Below are 21,640 nucleotides of genomic sequence, written 5' to 3'. Positions count from 1 at the left end.
ACTCCCTCTTATCAGTGCTCATGGAGAGCAAAGGCTGGAAGTTCCTGTTGCCTGCCTATAAAATCTCTCCACTCAAAGAAACACTACATAGATTGTTTTTTTTTAGATTCATAATCAGAAAAGTTATCTTAATTTTTTTCCAAAAGAAGTATCTGAAAAGATAGTGATGGATTTCTTATACCACCAATATCCCATGGCCTTTTATCTATTTTCCTTAAGAGCCTGAGGTCAAAACAAAACCACAAAATTTAGACAACCAGTAACAGTTCAACTAGAAACATACGTGAATACCCAAAATATGAAGAATCTAAGCAGTTGTACTCACATCTTCTCACCAATTCATGAGAAACAAATTCAATGAAAATCACACATATGTGAAATTACCAGCCCATGTCAATGACTTAAAAAATAGATCAAAAATAGAAAAAGAATATAGGTATTGAAGTTTTTCTTCCCTTGAGTAGAAAAAAAATTTGAAATCCTTATGTAGGTATATGAGACAATAAGGAAAAGGGAAATGGGAGGAGTAAAGATAGGGAGAAGGGGCAGAAGGTGATAGTTTGAGAAACCAAAATTTACAGACCTCACGTATGACCGAAATCATTTGAGCGAGAGGTTGAGAATTTATGTTTTAAACAGAATGAACAAAAACACTGATACGCTCCCAGCTGACAGCGAAGGGCAGAGCTGCAGGGAGAACATCACCATTGTTTGGGAACACTGGCAGGATTATCCACGTTAAGCGTGTTATAATTGAGGATCAATATGGGGCAGACTCTGCTTAAATAAACTCCAAGGGCTTGTCTAGGCAACCTTGCTAATGTCATGTTACATTTTATTAAACAATGTTTAGAATAAAAAGCCTGTGGGTTGGGCCTTGAAAAACTCTGTATTAAAAAGGGATTCTTTGTGATCACAGCATTTGAGCTTCTTGATAAATCTCACTTTACATGAGAGGAAACAAATGGTGAGAAAATGAATCAGTGCTTAAGGTTGTAGAAAGGTGCTGTGAAACCACTGTCAATTCTGATGTGGGCAGATATAACAGGATGTTCTGAGTATCTGTGAGCATAATTTTCATGATCACAGGTAGAGGGAGGAGACTATGTCTTCAGGTGCTTACTAACAGGGTTAGGATACTGGGGCCCTTTCAAAGGAAGACACAGTTAGAGGAGGTGTACAAGTGGCAAGGGGAGGATGGCTAATCAAGAACTGTGATGCAGGCCATCTCTGGAATTCTCATTCAGAAACTTTATCAGCAAGCACGTATGCAGAGCACTGGGCCAGAGAGGACCAGGGCAGGAGAGTACCCCAAGTACCATGCTCACACAAGCATTCTGTAAGGTAGGTATTATGATTCCCATCCTAAAAACTAAAAAAAAAAATTGAGGTTGAGAGAAATTAAGTATTTTGTCCAAAGTCACATTTCTAAAAACTGACAGGATAGAAATGCAGATCTGGCTAAGCCCAAGGTCTGTCAATGCTACCAAATGGTCACTGAAAAGAAAAAGAACATTCTGTGCATGGAGGAGAGTATGGGACCAAGGGCCAGTTTGGATAGATAAAGGAGAAGTTTGTGCATAAAAAGAGGAGAAATTCAGAATGGGAAGTTGGAGTCAGCCTGTGGCCAGGCTTTATACATAGTTAAGTACCTTGTCCTATATAGCCAGCTGGGAACCACAGAACTCTGGAAATAAGAGAAAGCTACAACAAAGGAGGCAAAGAGACCGCAGAACTTAAACAAGGTAACAGGGTTAATGGGAGGAAGAAAAAAAAATGGAGTAGTATGTGGAGAAACACCAGAAGGAACCATAAGGTAAAATCCAGAACTGCACTAACATGGAATTCTGGTCTCTCGAAGTAAAAACATTTTCTAAGTTGGGGGTCTCTAAATGTCTAACATTTAATGCCTGGCAAATATTGTACTAACGCCAGTAATTTAAAATTTCAGAAGTAACCTCATAAGTTCTTTCCAGTGAAAAAGGAAGAGCTTTCAATAGCCAGGGGCCATGCACTCCTCCCCGTCTGTCCTCTTCCTTATCTGTGATAGACCCTCTAAAGAAGAGAGTGTGCCGATAGGACAGGGTCATGTTTCAGGACACTGCATCAGGAATAGCTTTACTCCTTTGAGAGGGGGAGGCCAAGATTCAATGGCGGGCTTGGGAGGGAAAGGGCTGAGAAGGCTTGCCCTTTCCTGTGGCTCATAGGGAGGACAGGACAGCTTAGGGCTGGGAGTGATCCTGGCCCTTAAGCATCTATACCCAAAGTCCTCCCTCTGCCCCCATGCACAGGTCTGCCCAGAGACCTCTCAGGGAGTGGCATATGGCAGGACAGGAATCAAGGATTCAGAATCCCTGGCTCTCAGCCCTCTTTCAGAATCTCTTTATACCCTGGAGAGAGATGTCTTTACTGTTGCTATAGAATCTTCACTGAGGGCTGCAAATTAATTCCCGATTCTATGCAAACACAATTTTGTTTTATTTTTGTAAAAAAATTGCATATGCACAAATTTGAGTTACTTTATCTTTAGTTTATACTGTCAGATGAGTGCTTCTTTAAAATTAAAATTGAAGATTTTAATTTTCTAGCAACATGTGGTTTTTATATATATATATATGTGTATATATATTACACACAAACCTTCCTGTTCAGAAGAAACATGGATATATGTTAAAATTAATAGGATACCTTTCTACATTTTTTTAATTCAGTAGAGGGGGAATAGGGATCTTCAGAGTCAGAAGAAAAACTGGAGCAAATGCTTTATCTGTTCTTTTTCAGCAGTCAGCAGCTGGGATGAGAGAGCCGATTCCCCATCACCCTTCAGTAAGAAACTATATTCTTTCCTCAATCAGAAGTTGAAGAAGCCCTGCTGAACCCCTTTCTCTTCAGACTTTCAACAAAAGCTGCATCCCTCTAAGGAAATACTAACTTATTCTCTATATGTGGTGCCACCGTGATCCAGTTACTTGAAGAGAAGTGTAAGAGCCTTAAACGAATTCAATGAAATGAAGGGCTATTTGTGCTGCCATGGGTCACCCCACACACAGCTGTGTGGGACCAAATGGAGCTAGGACCATCAGTCTTACCCTGACACAGAATCCTAAATAAAGATGGAGCCTTCTGCAATATCAGAATGTACTCCCTTGTAAAGTCACCCTCAGTCATTGGCGCAAATGAAACTAACACTCCAAGATGGGAGGCAAGTGAGTAAAACACACTACACAAAAGAAATTTAAGTCCAATTTGTAAGGCACTAATCCCCAAGATTCCAACATTTAAGTTTTTAGAGTAATAAGCTGAGTTACCTTCCCTTGTCAGAACTAGAATGTTACAAACCCAGCTGTTGAACAACCCTTGTCAAAGATTTCAAAATGTCCTTCAATATTTAGACAGTCACCTAACCGTTATTCCTGTGGGATACAAGGGTGACTGAGAGAATCACATTTGATAGATACGAAAAATAAGATACCTGTATGGGAAATACAACTCCCATTTCTCAAGCATCCAACCCAGCAGTTTCCCTACCATTCTGCACTAAGATACAGCCAGACTTCTCAAATAAGTACGTAGATTCATGCTTTCACACAATTGCTACTAAACACGTATGCTTTGTGAATTTATCTTCCAATTCTTTATTACACACGTAACTCAGAATACTCTTTTATATCAATTCCAGGAGTTAAGCATTCAGAGTTCTCATACTAGAGGGGAATAGAAGGGGAGTATGGCTCCCTTCTAGGGAAACTGCCAGGGCCACACAGCCCTTACACTAAGGCAAGTATCCCCATGCTATAGCTGTTTGGGCCAGGAGAGAGCATCAACACTTCTAAGACTGCCCGATATAAGAACTTTTACCAGAAGGCATGGTAGTTACTAAAGAACCTATCAACACTCCTTTTCTTCTTTCGGAGTTTATTCTAGATACAGATCATCAATTAGGCTGTGGAGATGATAAAAGGAGGCAGGAACAGAAGGCCCCAAAGAGAGAAGCCCAAATGGAAATGTGGAACCATAGTAATGGTCTAGAAGTATAATATGGACTCACCAACTACTATTAGCACAGATACATCCTGGAGTTATAACAGATCGAAACAATCTTCCTGCTCCCGAGTTCATTCCTGTCTCCACAAGGTCTGTCCAGACTACTCTCTCATCCTAAAAGGCTCCTGGGCTTCTTTGCAGACTTACCATATGACAGATTCTATTTTATTTTTTTGTGCATCCTTACTTAACCTTTCCATTTTTTAAAGTAACTTGAGTCAGTTGTCATTCTTGTGATCAAAACAGTTACATGGGCCCCACGACAAGATGTCCGAAAGTGTTCCCTTTCTCTTTGCTAACTGTAGAACAATCCCAGATCTTCCAGTACTCTACATTTAACCTCACAAATTTAGGGGCTACTATGCCAATGTTGGCAATCAAAGAGAAAGAAAGGAAATGTACAGCAAAGCCTATCTCTCCCTTGGATTGTCTTCAAATTGGTCTTGTTGCATTTTTCCTCTTAGTAGATCACCAACATGTAAACCACAATCTATTTTCAAGTAGATGTGGGAATTTTAACTGCAGTAAGTCAAGAATGAAAATGCAGCACCTTGTGGGAGCCTCAGTAGTTTCTACTCTCTGGGGCACTGATAGCCTCCTATGACTTCTGGGTTGATATTGAGCCTCTAGGGACAAGTCTTGGAATAGCAGAACTGGATTCTTATGGTCCCAAAAGAATAATATTGGCTCCTAACAGTAGTTCTAGCATTGGGGAAAGGTCAGGGTCATATGTAGAAATGAATGAGTCAGACCCTTAGAGTACAAGCACCTTTTCCAACTCTAATTATTCCTCCCTCCACATCCCCCTCAAAACCCAACAGATTCGTTTCTCTAGCAATCAGCGATTCTCACTCACAAGGTATTTTGAAATGTGAGGGGACACACGGGTTGACACAATGACTTGCTTAGAGTAATATGGCATTTAGTGAACAAAGACTAAATATCCTACAGAGGACTGGAAAGTTCTACACAATGAATCATTGTATATCATCAAAAGGCTAACAGCACCCCCCCTTCAGAAAAGTGAGACCCCTCCAACATTCAGGACACACAAAAGTGGGTAATGAAGGCAAACTGAAGAGAAGAGGACATACAAAAAAAAAAAAAAACCACAAATATGGCTAACAAATGCTTAATGTTGAGAAACCCCAATCTTTCCCACCGAGATCATGAACAAGGCTAGGAAGCCCCCTATCATTTCTTCCCAACATTGTACTACAAGTCCTACATAATGCAATAAGACAAAAGATATACAGGTTGGGAAGGAAGAAATAAAACTATCTGTTCACAGATGACATGATCACTTATGTAGAAAATCTAGAAGGATCAACAAGAAAAAACTCTTGGAACTAATAAGCAATTATAGCAAGGTTGCAGGATATAAGGTTAATATATAAAATTGTTTTCCTCTATTCCAATAAATGAAATTTGAAATTAAAAACAATACCATTTACATTGGCACCTCCAAAAATGAAATACTTAGATATAAATCATCTAACACAATATGTACAAGATCCATATGAGGAAAAGTAAAAACAAAAACTTTGATGAAAGAAGTCAAAGAGCTACTAAATAAATGGAGCAATGTTCCATGCTCATGGACAGAAAAGTACAATATTGTCAAGATGTCAGTTCTTCCCAACTTCATCTATAGATTCAATGAAATCCCAATCAAAATCCAAGTTATTTTGTGGCTATCAACAAACTTATTCTAATGTTTTTATGGAGAGGCAAAAGACCCAGAATAGCCAACACAATATCAAAGGAAAAGAACAAAGCTGGAAGACTAACACTACCTGACCTCAAGGCTTACTATAAACCTACAGTAATGCAGACGGTATAGCACTAATAAAAGAATAGACCAACAGATCAATGGAACAGAAAAGAGAACCTAGAAATATGCCTACATCAAGATATTCAACTGATCTTTAACCAAGGAGTAAAGGCAATATAGTGGATCAAAGATCATCTTTTCAACAAATGGTGCTGGAACTGGATGCACACACACAAAAAAAAAAATTAATCTTGACACAGATCTTATATCTTTCAACTCAAACTCAAAATGGATCACAGGTCTAAATGCAAAACACAGAACTATAAAACTCCTAAGATATAACATAGTAGTATACCTAGATGATCTTGAGTAAGGCAATGACTTTTTAGACATAACATCAAAGGTATGAAAAGAAAATTGATAACCTGAACTTTTCTAATTAAAGAAGTCTCTCTGAAAGACAATGTCAAGAGAATGAAAAGATAACTGACAGATTGGGAGAAAATATTTGCAAAAGAGACACCTGACAAAGGACTACTATGCAAAATATACAAAGAACTCCTAAAAGTTAACAACCTAATTAAAAAAAAGTCAGCCAAAAACTTCAACAGCTACCTCATCAAAGAGGATATATAGATGGCAAATATGCATATGAAAAGATGTTCTATGTCATATGCTATCAGGGAAATGCAAAGTAAAACAATGAGGTATCATTACACACCTATTAGAATGGCTAAAATCTGTAACACTGACACCACCAAATGCTGGTGTGGATATGGAGCAACAGGAATTCTCACTTATTGCTGGTGGGAATGCAAAATAACAGTGGCCATTTTTAAAGACAATTTGGCAGTTTCTTATAAAAGAAGACATGCTCTTACCATATAATGCAGCAATCATGCCCCTTGGTATTTATCCAAAGGAGTTGAGAACTTATATCCACACAATATTTATAGCAGCTGCACATGGATATAGCAGCTTTATTCATAATTGGCAAAGCCTAGAAGCAACCAAGGCATGCTTTGGTAGGTGAATGGATAAATAAGTTATTCATTGCTAAAAATAAATGAGCTATCAAACCATGAAAGACATGGAGAAAACTTAAATACATACTACTAAGTGAAAAGTCAATCTGAAAAGGCTAAATACTGTATGATTCCAATATGACATTTTGGAAAAGGCAAAACTATGGAGACAGTAAAAAGATCAATGGTTGCTAGGGCTTGGGGTGGGGGGTGTTGGAGGGGAAGAAGATATGAAAAGGCAGAGCAGAGGATTTTTTAGGGCAGTGAAAATACATTGGTCCAAACCCAAAGAACGCACCACACCAAGAGTGAATCCTAATGTAAACTATGGACTTTGGGTTATAATGATGTATCACAATGTAGGTTCCTCAGTTGTAACAAATGTGCCATTCTGGTGGGTAATGTTGATAACGAGAGGAGCCGTATGCGTGTGTGGAAGCAGGGGTGTATATGAAAAATCTATACCTCCCTCTCAAGTTTTGCTTGAACCTAAAACTGTTCAAACAAATGAAGTCTTTTTAAGAAAGAGAAAGGAAGGCAGGAAGAAAACAAGCAATGCACACCATCAGAAGTCAATCAGTAGAATTAAGGCTCCTCAAGAAATCCAGGCTCCCTCCACTTTCTTCTCCTCACTTCAACAAAATACTAACTGCTACAAAGTCCTCATGCTCATTCCTTCTACCATGCAGAACATCCTTGGGCTCAGTTAACTTTAAGGTAACATCTTTTAAAACTTGTTTATATTTTTTTTTGCTAGAAAAATATTTAATAAGAATGATTTTTTAAATTTTCTTAGAGTATTATGGGGTACAAATGCTTTGGTTACATAAATTGCCTTTGCACTGCCTGACACATCTTTTCATTGTTCTAATTATGATAATTTCTGAGCAACTAATATTGTTAATAGATAATATCAACTGAAAATTCTTCCATGTTGCTAAAGGGCTTAATTACCAATCTGTGCTGTAATATGTCTGTTGGAAAATTTGCTTTAGAGACTAATCCTTCAGCGGATAACTCCTCAGAGGTTAAGCTTGTGAATTAATACCCTGTTATGAAACACTTTTTTGAGCCAAGCTGGGGCTTGGAAAATAAGGAGGTGAAAATTCTCTTGCCACCTCTTCCAAACTCTTTGCAAAACTCTAGGCAGTATCAAAAGAGACATCTTGCACAAACAAGCCTCACCACCGAGGGCCAGGGCAGAGAAAAACCACATAGAGACAGCTCAGCAGCCTTGGATTAAAGGCCAAATATTTTAGAGACAGTATTTGATAATGTAAGAGATGGACCTGTGGCAGACAGACGCCACAGCAAGGTAAAAAGTTCAGCAAGATATACTCAGACTGAAAGCCTCCCCAGGATGGTAAAGCCCAAAATTCAATTCTATTTTAAATGAGTTGAGGCCTTGTTATATTAACAACAAGAACACACTGTTACTACAACTGTGGGTTTCTAACGAACAGGGGTCTTCATAGGCAAAAGCAGTGCTATCCAATAGAACTTTCTCTGATGATGGACATGCACTGTATCTGCACTGTCCAATACAGTAGTCATTAAGAACATGTAGCTATAGAGCACTTGAATGTGGCTAGTGTAAATGAAGAACTGAATTTTTATTTAGTGGTAATTAAGTAAAAATAGCCACATGTGGCTAATGGCTACTGTATTGGACAATGCAGGAAAAGGCTTAGACCATGGTTTGGGAAAATGGATCCAGGAGGTTATCAAAGGAAATCTTATGTATATTCTGATCACCTGGAAAAATAGTTTCTCAGTGCTCTCCCCACCACAAACACACACATACAATCTGTAAGATGGCACTACATTAGAAACCACTAGATATAGCAATGCTTTGCAAATTTTAGCATCCATCAGGATCACCTGGGGAGTCTTGTTAAAACACAGATTACTAGGCCCAATCCCAGAAATCTGATTCAGTAGATCTGTACATTTCTAACAAGTACAAATGATTCTGATGCTGCCAGTATGGGAGCCACACTCTGAATAGCACTAGAATAAAAACTTCAGCATTCAAACACCAGCCTTACTCCTAACCAAAGTGGAGCTTCTTTCACTTGTTGCCTTTCTTCTGCACTGAAGTGCCACTTTCTTCACAGTACATAGAATCCCTCTCAAACATTCTTACAAGTTTTGCTTAACATCTAGGACTATAGATGTGTGACAGAAGGCAAATAAACAAGGCAAACTATGATGGATTCTCCACATGTTAGATCCAAGATAGAGGATATTTGTTGTAAAATTTGTGAGTCTAATAGTCACAGGACCAGAAACACAGCAAGAGGTAACTCAAACCTGCCAGGACAGTTTATATCTAATCCCTGCACTGGCCCCATTTTCGAGTTGAACTGAACTGAGGCTTTCTATTAAAATAATGTAGATTATTTCAGGTCTAGGTCAGTTATGGCCTATTTTAACCATCCCAACACATAGTACTAGCGTATTAAAAGAACACATGTCATATTAAAACATCTTATTTATAACTCAACAGGCATATATTGAAGATAATCCCTTTCCATATTCCCAAAGAGAAAAATATAGGAATGTAAAGGTTTTAGAATAAAAGCATATTTCTCCAAACATTCTCTGATCTCTATTGTATTTTCTGCAAAAAGTGATCTAGACCAGCACTCGTTTGGGAGGATATTTTTCTTTCAGGAGCTACTTCTTTATGTCCTTTGGTCTAATTATACACAAGTCATTTTAACATTAAAAGACCACCCCTTAATCACCCAAATGCAATTTTTTTTACTGCTCTTATGAACAGCCTTCATTCTGCCTCATCCACTCTTCCCTTTCTTAACTCTGCAAAGAAAAGCCTTCATCCAGAATATACTGTCACAATGAATCAGAACATGATGCCTTTGAATGAACTCAAACTCCAGTACTGTTCATTATTTCCCATATCATTAAACCTTTGCCGTTATTGCAAACTCCCACTGCTCCTCCGTTATTGCCAAAGATCAAGAGCGATCTTAGAAATTTGGGAGCACAGGTTCTAGATATCTGGGGGACAAACACTGTTTCTCAGCATTTATAGAGTCCCCAGGTAGTCACACAGTATTGTGTACATAGTTCCTTTACGCTGAGTTATTAGTGTGTCTTCTGTACAGGTAGGGAAACTGAAGCAAGATGAGGTTAAATGATTAAAATTCAGTACCAGAGAAACTCACAAGATTCAATCACAGTATTCCTTCAGCAGAGGTTCTTAACCAGGGACAATTTTGCTGCTCCCTAGGAGTCATTTGGCAATGTCTGGAGACATTTTTGATTGTCACAACTGTAGGGGGAGGTACTGGCATTTGTGCATAGAGGCCAAGGACACTGCTGAACATACTATTATATAATGCACAGGACAGTCTACACAAGAATATCCTGACTCAATATCAGGAGTGCAAGGTTAAGAAGCCTTGGTCCACTGGCATCTCCATTATTACTTTCTTTGGCCCCTAATCAATAGTTAAAGAATGGTTCTCTCTACCATTTAATCCTTGTACAGTCTTTACACAAAAAATATGCCAGTCAAGTGCTATTTCCTGTCATGCTATGCTTTTTAGTTACTTTTAAAACAGAATATACGGGATCTACAGAGGAAATTGAGGCCAGTTAGCAAAACCCAGGTTTTTTTTTTTTTTTTTTTTTTTAATGAAAAAACCTGGCAAAGGCCAGCTCTTTCCTTAGCAACCTCCAGGCCCAAGTCTGTACACCTGGCAGTGGTAGACTCTACCACTGTTGACATGCTTTAGAGCTGTCCTTTCCCTGCTTTGATTACCTCCAAGTACCTCACAGCAATAATGACATACACTTACTGGAATCTCCAGAGATCTGCATCCCTCAATTGCCTATTTTGTTCAGTAAACTATACTCACTACTGACCATGTGAGGCACCCAAGGATATCAGCCTTTCTGGGTGGCCTCTGACTATGCCTGGGTAATGAGAAGTTATCTAGCAAGGGTTCAATGGCATTGAGCCAAATTGCTTAAACTAACCCTCCAGTTTTCAGCTGAGTACTTTTTTTTTTTTTTAAACCTCCCGTCCCTCTTTTTCCTAACTATCCTTAGCTCTGCTTAGATTTATATTAATCACAGCTTTGGTTATGATGTTCCTGATGCCTATTATGCCTTGCACTAGGGGCTGCAAATAGATGAGGAGAGAATGGGCATATGATTTCTAGTTATGCTGGATAAAATAAAATGGAATAGGCAGAACCATGTGTTTTGCTAGTGCCATTATCCACCAAACTGGGAATTTTCAACTCCAAGGAGTTACTTCCTTAAAGAAGTGATTAATGAAGGAAAAGTTAAGCAGAGTGACTAATGAAGGAGGAAGATGGTGGGGGAGGGAAATATGAGCTAGCAGAGCCCCAGTTTCCTTCTCTACTGCGTACTACAAGGCGGCTTAACAGCCCTTTCCATATAAATCACATCCTATACAAACTCTCCAGCAATTCCTGTGTTGAGGTATTTCCATGCACAGATCCCATCCCATCACCTTGGTCGTGGTTTTCTCTTTGTAATTGGATTTGCATGGTGTCTATGACTTGAATCAACAATAAAGGCTCAGGGAGAACAGTTCTCATTGCACTGACTCCAAGAGACTGGCAAGACAAAAGCCTCTAGGACTTGGCAAAGCCAGAAAAACAATGGCAGAGAATGCCTTTGCCTTACCCTGGAGTAGAGGGTGTGGAAGCCTTCAAACCCACTCACATCCTCATGACCCATCTGGCTCTGCTGCTTTTCACCGCTTGCTCACTTGCACGTTGGACCCACCACCAATCGATCAGCAACTGCCAAGGACAAAAATGAATGAATGCACCAGGCTAAAGGACCACAACTTCAAGGCCCAAGACACTCCTTGAGTTTGTTAGAGTAGGCTAAGTGCTTAATGCATAGATCCAAACACGTATAATGGCTCAAGCTCAATTCAAGTTTATTTCTGGTTCCCGTTTGCATACTGGACAGGTAGACATGTCAGTCAGTGACAGCCCTGAGGCAGTGATCAAGGCACCCAGGCTGCCATCTTTCAAATATAATTTCCAAGGATGCCCTGAGGATCCTCTCCATTCCAGCCAGCTGGGAATGGAAAATAGCATGGAGGAGCTTGCATGGGTGCTGTGTGTACACTGTTGTTTTCCGAGAAGTGGATTATGATTTTTCTACTTTCACTTTGTTGGTTGGCTAAAACTCAATCATATATAGCTGTACCTGATCCCATGAGCTACAGGGCAGCAAGTAATCTCTATTGTACAAAGCTGACTCCAGACCAACCAAGGAGGCAACATTAGGTTTAGAGTACAGCATTTTGGATGAGACATTAGCACAGTAACCTTAACTTAACTACTTTGAGTCTCAGTTTCACCATCTGTAAAATACCCTGCCCCTCCCTCCAGAGTCAATCTAAGAGTCAAAAATGAAAAGTATTTCCCAGACATGAATGTGCAAGCATATCCTCCATGCATCTTGGGGAAAAAAAAAATGCAGATTCTGATTTGGTAGGTCATGGGTGAGGCGTAAGATTCTGCATTTCCAACAAGCTCCCCGGCGATACTGATGCACCTGCCTACTGGCCATGCTTTGAGTAGAAAAGCAGTAAAGGGTTAGAGAATACTGCATAAACCACAAAATGATTTGCAGAAATAAAGTATTATCCTGGCACCAACCTTGACTGATTATAAATGAATTCCCAAATAGACTAACTATATCCTAAATTCAACCTGAGTATCAAGAGTTTCATGGTCACCCAATTTCAGAACACGAAAGAATTTAATCTGTCACTACTCTTCCCCCCTTATTTTCCAGCCAAGGAAACAAACTCAGAAGTCAGTGATGCCCCTAAAATCTCGCAACTCAGAGTGCTTGGATTAGAATGTAGAAATTTGACTTATTACCTAACATAATATCATAAACCCAGTTATAACCTTATTGCTAAGGAACAAATATTACTCTGGCCCACCCAAAAATGTACCAGAAAGTGATTCACCAGCATGGGTCACCATGGTACCAAATGTAGGCAAGGTGTCACAGGACACAAAGCAAGAGATTTCAAGCAAAATGTTCTTCAAAATGCAGTAATACCCAAAGTTATGTCTCACATGTCAAAAATGTGACTTGAATACAGAAAACAACTTCTGTATACCTTCTGTCAAAAATAATTTTAAAAAACAAGAATTTTTATTTTAGACGTATGCAAACTAAGTCACTCCTATTTGGGGACAATTAGAGAACTTGGGGTTGCAAATGGAAAAAGAAAATAATTAGCTGAGGAGAAGCAGTAACTTACACGGTGAACCCTGGGTACAAGTAAAGGAATAAAGATTTTTTTTTAAATCCCTGGCATATGAAGTATTTTGCATTTCTGGGAGGATCATGGTGGGACGTAGGAGCATATAATTAACACAAGATGTAGTGCCCTCAGAAGTTAATGACAGAAGTCATAAATCAGAAAGGCAATGAATATCTGGAAGTCAGATCAGATTAGGGTAACAAGAGCCCCTTGGTATGCACATCACCACCAAGAAAGCAACATGAATTTGAAAGTGTTTTGGTAAAATTAGGAGAGTACTTATTGAGTAAGAAATGATAAATGGAAATCAATTCTTGCATATCCATTAAGATGGATTAAATGCTATCGGCATCTTCATTTAGTGAGCAATTTTTAAAACGTAGAAATGTTCCTAAGAACCTCCACAGGTTTACTGCTGTACTCCCCTCTTCCACCATAACATTTTTTGCTCTTCAGTCAAGAGCACTCTCATCCTGGCAATTTTCCAGAACCAAGTCTAGAATTCTTATCCTTTTTTGTGATATAGTCCCCTTTGGTAGTCTGTTGAAGCCTAAGGACTCCTTCCCTCAGAATATATTAAATGTATTAAATATATTACAAAGGAAGTGAATTATTTGGAAATACTCAATCCACACAGACCCAATTTAAGAACATGCAATAGGGAGATGACTCTTATAGGACGATGAATGTTTCTTCTTACGGGAAATGGTATACACAGAAAAGTTTTAAAAACTCTAACATGCACAGTAAAGAATCCTGCTCAGAGTCAGTTAATGAAGAAAATGTGCTGCAAAGAGAAGCCTGACCTTGAATTTCTGCCAAAACTCAAAGCAATTCATGCTGTGGCTTTAAAATCCTACATTAAGGAATCACTCAGAAAATGTTCTTGGCCACAGCCCTGTAGACACAGCACATTCTATGGCATAATGGCAGGTGAAAAATGGAAGCATTGGAAAAGGGAAGACTGTAGAATCCTGAGCTTTGGTCCTAGTCTTCTAACTAGCTCTGTTAGGTTGGTCTAGTCACTCAGCTCTAAGCTCAAACTCCCTGTCTATATATTGAGAAAGTTAAGTTAAACCATAAAGGGTTTTTTCCTACTCTGAACTGTTAGGACTCTAAGACAATACATAATCATTTTTCTGGGAAGAAACATTAGCAAGATTTCTTTTTGACTTAGGCTCACACAGCGAAAATACCTTTTTTTTCTTGGACACAGTCTCACTTTGTTGCCCAGGCTAGAGTGCCATGGCATCAGCCTAGCTCACAGCAACCTCAAACTCCTGGGGGCTCAAGCAATCCTCCCGCCTCAGCCTCCTGAGTACCTGGGACTACAGGCACGTGCCACCATTCCTGGCTTTCTCTATGTATTTTTATGTGTCCATGTAATTTTTTTCTATTTTTAGTAGAGACGGCATTCTCGCTCTTGCTCAGGCTGGTCTCAAACTTCTGAGCTCAAGCTATCTGCCCGCCTACGGCCTCCCAGAGTGCCAGGATTATAGGCATGAGCCACCGCACCTGGCCCCAAAATACCTCCTAAATGAGAATTCATCAGAGGCTTTAGAAATACCTTATGAGAATCACCTGATCATAGAACTTCAAACTTGGAAGAGATTTTAACAGACACCTATCTCAGTAATCCCAGTGAATAGGCAAGAAACGTAAGGTTCAGAAAGGTGAAGAGACTTATTGGTGGTCACATGATGAGGTGGTCACATAATGAGGCAACATTAATGGACTGCTGTGACTACTGCTATCTAGCACCAGCAGGATTTTAGGATTCGGCCTTGGTAGTAAAAACCTGCTCGATTCATTTAAGAGACAGAAATAAACCTCAAATAAGCCTAGCCAGAGGATGAGAACTGCACAAGGAAGCAGGTGACTGGGGTAATGGCACCCAGGGTCAAAGGTGAGGTCCTCATTATGCACTGTAACCTCCCCATCACTGGCAAAGCACTCATGTCTCTCAAATTTCATGTCCACAAGATTCATCTCAAAGAACAGTCAATAGCAGTCAAAGAATAGTTATTTCAAAAAAGGGATGAATGAATTAATCCTGGCTAATAAAGTCAATAAAAGCAAACTTCAAGTTTTGGGGTATTAATACAATCTTGAAGGGTCAACATTAGCTAAGAAAATCTAAACACATTTGTTTGGAATTTTCAAGTATTAGAAGAAAATGATTCAGCATCACTTTAACCTATCTTCTGTGGACAGCCTTAAAATATAGTTGACTATTTCATTAGCATTAATTTCACTAATACTCTAACTGCTGTCTTCAGAGCATGTAATCACTGGCTACTGCTCAGATTTAAATCACATGTACATTTCCATCACCCCACCAATGTGTGCAGACTAGCTTTACATACAAATAACCAGAAACAATGGAGTTGTTGGAAACGTTGATCCAATGATTTGAATATGTTTAATTAACCAACATGTATGCTAAGTGCTTTTAAAGCCTTATACTGTGATGCTTAATCATCAGTTTATTCTCTGCCTTCTCCCCTCAGAAGCGCGCGCGTGCACACACACACGACTGCAAAGTAATCAAAGCCATTCCTTAATCCCCACAGCACACATTATTCCTACCTTATATAAACAGTCATGGCCTTCCAGAACTATTTTGAGATTCTTTGACTGGGAGCTGACACAGCCTTTCAAAATCTTCTAGACTACAGGCTATCCACTGGTGGTTCGCCAGCTCCAGCATTGATCTCCTCCAGGAATTCCCAGAGGCAGCAGTGCCATCTACTGGTAGGGAGGGTACAACTTTTTTCTGGAAGCCTATAGGTGGCTGGAGCCAAAGATCTGAAAGAACTGCACTCAGATTGGGGTTTTTGTAATCCTTTCTTTTCGAGAACACATTACAAGCACAACTGATACAACCCGAGACATGCAGCCTCCACAGAAGCCTCCACCATGTGAATGGCAGGTCCTCTAGAAGCCACATAAAGCCCAGTCAGGCTAGCCAATAACGATGCAGCTCTGCCTGGAAATACCTCCTCTCAAGGCTCTAAACGCAAGCAGAGCCCCACTGAATTAAACGTATCCTGGCTGTCCTCTTTCCCCACTGCTTCCCTACCAACTGATCTCACCCAGTGCCCCTAACCTGTGGCACTGTTATGCAGCTCTATCTTACAGCATGTGTCCTAAGGAGCTCAGACCCCTCTCAACGTGAAGGCTCTTATGTTTACACAATGTAACACAGATCCTCCTCAAAGGACACTACTGCTTAGGCATGCAGGTCGGACTCTAATCTCTCTCGCTCACTCTCCATCCTTCCCGCCTCTGACCCAGGGGATAGAAACAGAAAGGAAATGATTTCATTGTTGCTTTGAAAGCAACACTGGTGGGCTTTTATTGAATCAGAACAAAACCTTGTCCTATAGGTTACTGAGGTATGTTGCTTCCCTCAAGATGAACTAAGCCTGCTAATCTTCCTGTTGTGACCCTTGCATAACCTAATCAGTGTTTCTCAACTTTTTCAAAACCCATCTCTCCCTTCCACAGACTAAGCATTGTAAGCCCTTTGTGTAGTTTATGTAACAAAAATGAGTTTTCTAAAAATAAAAATGTATACCTTTTTAAAACTATGCCACCTACTTCACCCTCAGAATTGCCTCCTCCTTTCCACTGCATACCAGCTTAAAAATTTCTAAACAAGTTATTCTAATTTGTTGTGTTCCAATCTACCAGGTGACACAACCTATATTTCATGTTACTAAGGTCATCTGTGATATTCCCAATGAGCTTTGCGGCAACTTCTTTTGCTTTCATTCATCTCAAAAAACAGTCATCAAAAGTTGACTTACTGCAGCTGATAATCCCGAATTTGATCCCCCTAACAAATTTAAGTGTTTCTTTAAAAAAAAAAAAAAAACTTGCCTGGTAAATTGATTTCACTGGCCTGGGGTGTTTTAGGTGTGTGAAATCAGATGGTTTCCTAGAGAAACAACTGTACAGGGACGGTAAGAGTAATAAAAGGGCTTTTAAGTGGTATCAATGTTTTAGGAGAAGTCAGGTGAAGATCCTTGTCCACCCTCATACCAGAATAAGTTCTGAATGAATTACACTGGAACTCCAGAATATGGTAAAATCTTTATGATGACAGCTGAACCATTTCTTACTGATATTACCAGGTACATCCAACAAATTAACTAGTTAGTTAAATAGTCCTTTCAGTTTTCCACTGGTCATGTTTCACTATAAGACGTACAACATGCCCTTGCTATCGCAGGTCTGGGGAAATGGAAGAGAGGCAGGGAATACCTTGCAGTTTTTACTTACTTTTAAGCTCCTGGACACACCCTCCGTTTTTAAAGTATGACATAAAGGCGACATCGCTCCCCCAGACCCTCCACACACACACACCCTTTGGCAGCCAAATGGTCTTTCAACACATGCTTTTCGAAGAACTAAGGAGGTTTGAACAGGTTTAATTTAGATTCTGCCTTCCCTTCTCCCTACAGCCCATTAAAACATGCTGAAAATAATCACCCACTTGGGCAGCCCCTTTCAAACCTCAGTTTACAGAAATTAACACTCTCCCCGCCCCCCCAAAAAAGCTTATGTTCTTGAAGAATCTCAGTGTGGTGGTCTCCTCTGCAGCACTGCAGGCATTTCGCTCCTCACCATTTACCAGTCATCAGTTACACTGTATCTGTAATTTCCTTTTGTAGCCTCTCGTTTAGACCTGCTCCACCAGTGCCCAAGTGCTTTTTAAAAAAAAAAAAAAAAAAATCTCAGCCTCTTAACGAATCTCTGGATTCCTTTGGCAAGCTCAGAGCGTTCAATCGCGGTGAAACTCTGGGGCGAGAGCCGGCGTGCAGGTCCAGCGGGCGGAGAAGCCGCCTCCAGGCGGCATCGGGGCTCGGTCCACGGGGGATGCCGCCCACCCGGCCCGCGCCAAGCCAGAAGGGCTCTTCGCACAGCTGCGCTAGGAATCGGCTTCGCTCGCAGCCACCGGATTAGTTCAAGCCCCACGGGCTCGGCCAAAGTGACATTACATTTCTTTTCCCTCATTCTCCCATGTGACAGGTCCCACCTCCTCCCTCGGCCCAAGCCCGGGTCCAGCGCCCGTGACACCCCCACCCCACCACCCGCACCCTCTACCTGGGGAGGGGGCTGACGCCAGCATCCCTCCGGGCGGGAAACAAAGGCGGCGGCAAGGCTGCCAAGGGAGTAACTCCCCTCGGGCAGACCCGTCGCCGCGGTGGAGAGGATACGGAGGCGCATCAGAGGGTAGCAGAAGGGAAACCGAGGCAACGAGGGGGGTGTCTGAGCCGGGACTGTATCCTTCCTGAAGCGGGGCTCCCCAGGCAGGCGGACCCCATACCTCCCCCCCCCACCCCTGCTCAAGCCGCTCACCGGGACCTGGCATGCCAGGGACAGCAGAAGCCGCCCCGCGGCGCCGCTTACCTCTGGAGAAGCGCTCCGGCTCCCTCCGACGGCTACGGAGAAAGCCCCGCCGCTCGCGCACGCGCTCTCGCGCCTTCGCCCCTCCAGCCCCCGCGCGCGCCCCTCCGACCCGGCTCTGGCCCGCCCCGGCCCTGTCCGTCAGCGTCCACGAGAGCCAATCCGGTCGCGCGCAAGGCCCAGAGCTAGTCACGTGGCCAGACCAGCCAATCACCAAATTGCCCTCGGCAGCGCCCGCTCCGATGTCCCTGGGGGTTCGGTTGCTACCAAGCGGAGAGGGTGCGAGGTGGGCACAAAGGGTTGAGCTCCGTTTTCTGGAGGTTGTGTGGCACTCAATTGATCAATTACCAGATCACTTGATTTCTCGAATTTTGATAAGAATCACCTGGGTATCTTTTTAAACTATGGATTCTGATGCAAAAAGTCTGGGGTAGGTACCCAAGATTCTACAATTCTAGCAAGCTCCCAGGTGTCGTGACGGTGCTCCAGGTCCGAGGAGCACGCTTTGAATAGCCCCCGTCCGAAAGGGTTGGCTATAGCCCCTGCTCCACGTTATTTGAAAGCTTTGCGACCTTTCTTGGCCTTCCTCCAGTGATGGAGAGCATTCCAGTGACCGACTAAACGTGGGATGTTGTGGTGACGCTTGTGGTTTGGGTGCCAGCTGACGGCAGGTGTGCTTGATTACCACATTTCTCGCCCTTAGGCTGTGGAGCAGCACTTGTGCCAGTTTGGCGATTGGCGTGTAGAAACCAGAAGCGAAGGGGAAAAGCTCAAAGAGAACAGGAGAGGTCTACGTTCATCCCAAAGTATTGGGCATGTGTGACTGAGCTAGACCCTTGGCCAGAGTGGCGACATGAGTGGCCCCTGCTTGCTTTCTGGAAACTTACCGTCTGTCATAGAACTACCCAGGCAAGCTCAGAAAGAAGCATGTGGGGGAAAACGTGGTCACAGCACCTTGGGCAATTCAGGTGTAAGCCAACCAGTTTGTGAAATAATCTGTCTTAGAGATCTTAAAAATTGTCCAAATATTGCCAGTAATTACAGTCAAGTCAGGAAGCCCAGTGCCTCTCCCATCTTTCAAACTTGGCCTAAAGCCTCAATGTTTTCAGGTTGGCCAGCTAGAACCTTTTGTTGTTCAGCATAGCCAAGCTTATTACCCAATAGTGTTACACTAAGGCAATTCAACAGTCTTAAGTGCTAAATTTTCCAAAACTTTCTTCCTCCATCTCTTCTGATCAGGTATAAATAACACTGCTTCAAGTAGTTGTCTTTCACCATTCATCAAGGCGATCAAACTGCCACACTTACAGAAAATTTCACCCTTGTTGGGTTATATCTTAGGCCTCTCTGGCTTCTGAGCCCCAGAAGTGAAGCCCACCTTAATCTCAGACATTGTTTATCACGTTGCTCCTATCAGAGATGGCATTGTATAAAAATTCAGAATTACAGAGAACATATTAAAATCTATCAACAATGGCTCTGGCTATGGCAGGAGTAAAGAAACAGCAAGAAAAACAGGATTGAAAGCAACAAAGAAAGTTTCTTTTGCTATCACTAAACCAGTCGTTCTCAAGCCTAGCTGCAAGGTAAGTATTTAGGGAAATAGATTGTGGGGCCCTGTGCCTGGAGATTTGATTAGAATGAGGAATGGGGCCTGGACAACTACACGTTTAAGAAGTTCCTTCAGTAATTTGATATCCAACCATGTTTGGAACACCTGCATGAGCTGCTAGATCGATAGACTCATTCTTTAACAAGGAAAACTTAACTCTGCACCACAAATCACTAATGACATAAAAACTCTTTAAGCAGAGGGAAGTTTCCACATAATTTTTGAGAATTGATTTTTTAAAGGCCCAAAATAATTCATAGGTAATAAATACTTCAAAGACTATTCAGTGGAACAAATGGAAAAGCTATATCCACAACTAGGTTTGATTCCAGTGGACTTAATATTTCAAGAAGAACCCATTGCCTTTTGTCAACTATGCCAAACCTATCAAACTCCCTTGTGATAGCTTCACTTGTTTTGTGCCCTTCTTAATGAAAGGAAATTTCCAGGTGAACATTGTTAGGAGTTATTCTCTAAGGGTTTTCCCAACATGTAGAACAAAATCACCTGAGGTACTTGTTAAAATGCAGATTCCCAAGGTCCAACCCAGAACCTCCTCCAGCCTCTTATGCCACAATTCTGAAGCTAGTACTGGTTAGATTTAAGTACAAGTTGTACCTCCCGTTACAGGATACCTACATACAAGCAAACCCTCCAGTAAAATAGCTATCTATGCCAGTAGTTTGTTATGGTTTGCTATACTAGCTAAATTAAGAAGTTGAATCCGTTTTACAGGATTCCAAGAAATTCTCAATTCTCCTTACAGGAGTTTTTAATCAAATTCTGTTATTTTGTGAAATAAAGTGATTAGTACTTGAATCCTGGAAAAAAAACTATTGCTGCAGAATTTTTCTATGGAATAATATTTGCTGTAGTGGGATATGACCTACTTATTAATAGTTTTTAACTTAGTGAGGTCCCCTCAGACTGTTCTACCAACAACAGCCATCTTGCTCAAAAGAGACTATTTGTGATACCAGAAATATGGAAGTCCAACGTGTGAGCCCGCAAACTGGCTTCCCTCCCTCTGACACTTTAAAAAATATTTTACAGCCTCTGAATGGGGGAGAAATTTTTCTCACCTTGTAAACTTGTACCTTTAGCTATTGGGTAAAACAAGGACAGTTTTCACTGATACTTAACTAGCACAAGTAACAAATTTTTAACTAGAGAAAAAGCATTTTTTTTCTTTGTGGGTGTTATCACAGAAAGAAGCCATAGAAAGCAAACAGATTCTTGCTTGAGGATGTGAATTTGAGAAAAGATCATCCAGCCTATCACTCACTTTGTTTTTCAGTCTATTTGCTTCACATATATATAACCTGGCTATCCTGCCTCAGGAAATGGCCATATTAGAGTGTGATATGAATTAGGTCAAAGAAAGTTTCCTACCCTCCACTCCAGAAATTGTTCGAGAGATTTAGATATGTTTGTAAAGAAAGATATAAACCATCCACCAATTTGCTAAG

General features: G+C 41.1%; 1 protein-coding gene across 3 annotated transcripts in view; it reads right to left on the bottom strand.

Annotated features, from left to right (window-relative positions):
• TMEM108 (transmembrane protein 108) overlaps positions 1-18,702 on the bottom strand; it is a 283,973-nt gene extending 265,271 nt beyond the window's left edge. Inside the window, exons 1-2 of one of the 3 annotated variants that reach the window (XM_045538873.1) lie at positions 18,563-18,702; positions 11,530-11,648 (exon numbers count right to left, since the gene is read on the bottom strand). The gene's annotated coding sequence lies outside the window, so the exon portion shown is untranslated. The remainder of the gene's footprint in view (positions 1-11,529; positions 11,649-18,562) is intronic. The other 2 variants (XM_045538866.1, XM_045538883.1) reach the window with 2 other exon arrangements.
• Between the last annotated feature and the right edge of the window lie 2,938 nt (positions 18,703-21,640).

The sequence above is a fragment of the Lemur catta genome, chromosome 1 (assembly GCF_020740605.2).
Source record: "Lemur catta isolate mLemCat1 chromosome 1, mLemCat1.pri, whole genome shotgun sequence".
Lineage (NCBI taxonomy): Eukaryota > Metazoa > Chordata > Mammalia > Primates > Lemuridae > Lemur > Lemur catta.
Note: the sequence above shows the minus strand (reverse complement) of the source record. Positions and strands in the feature narration are given on the sequence as shown.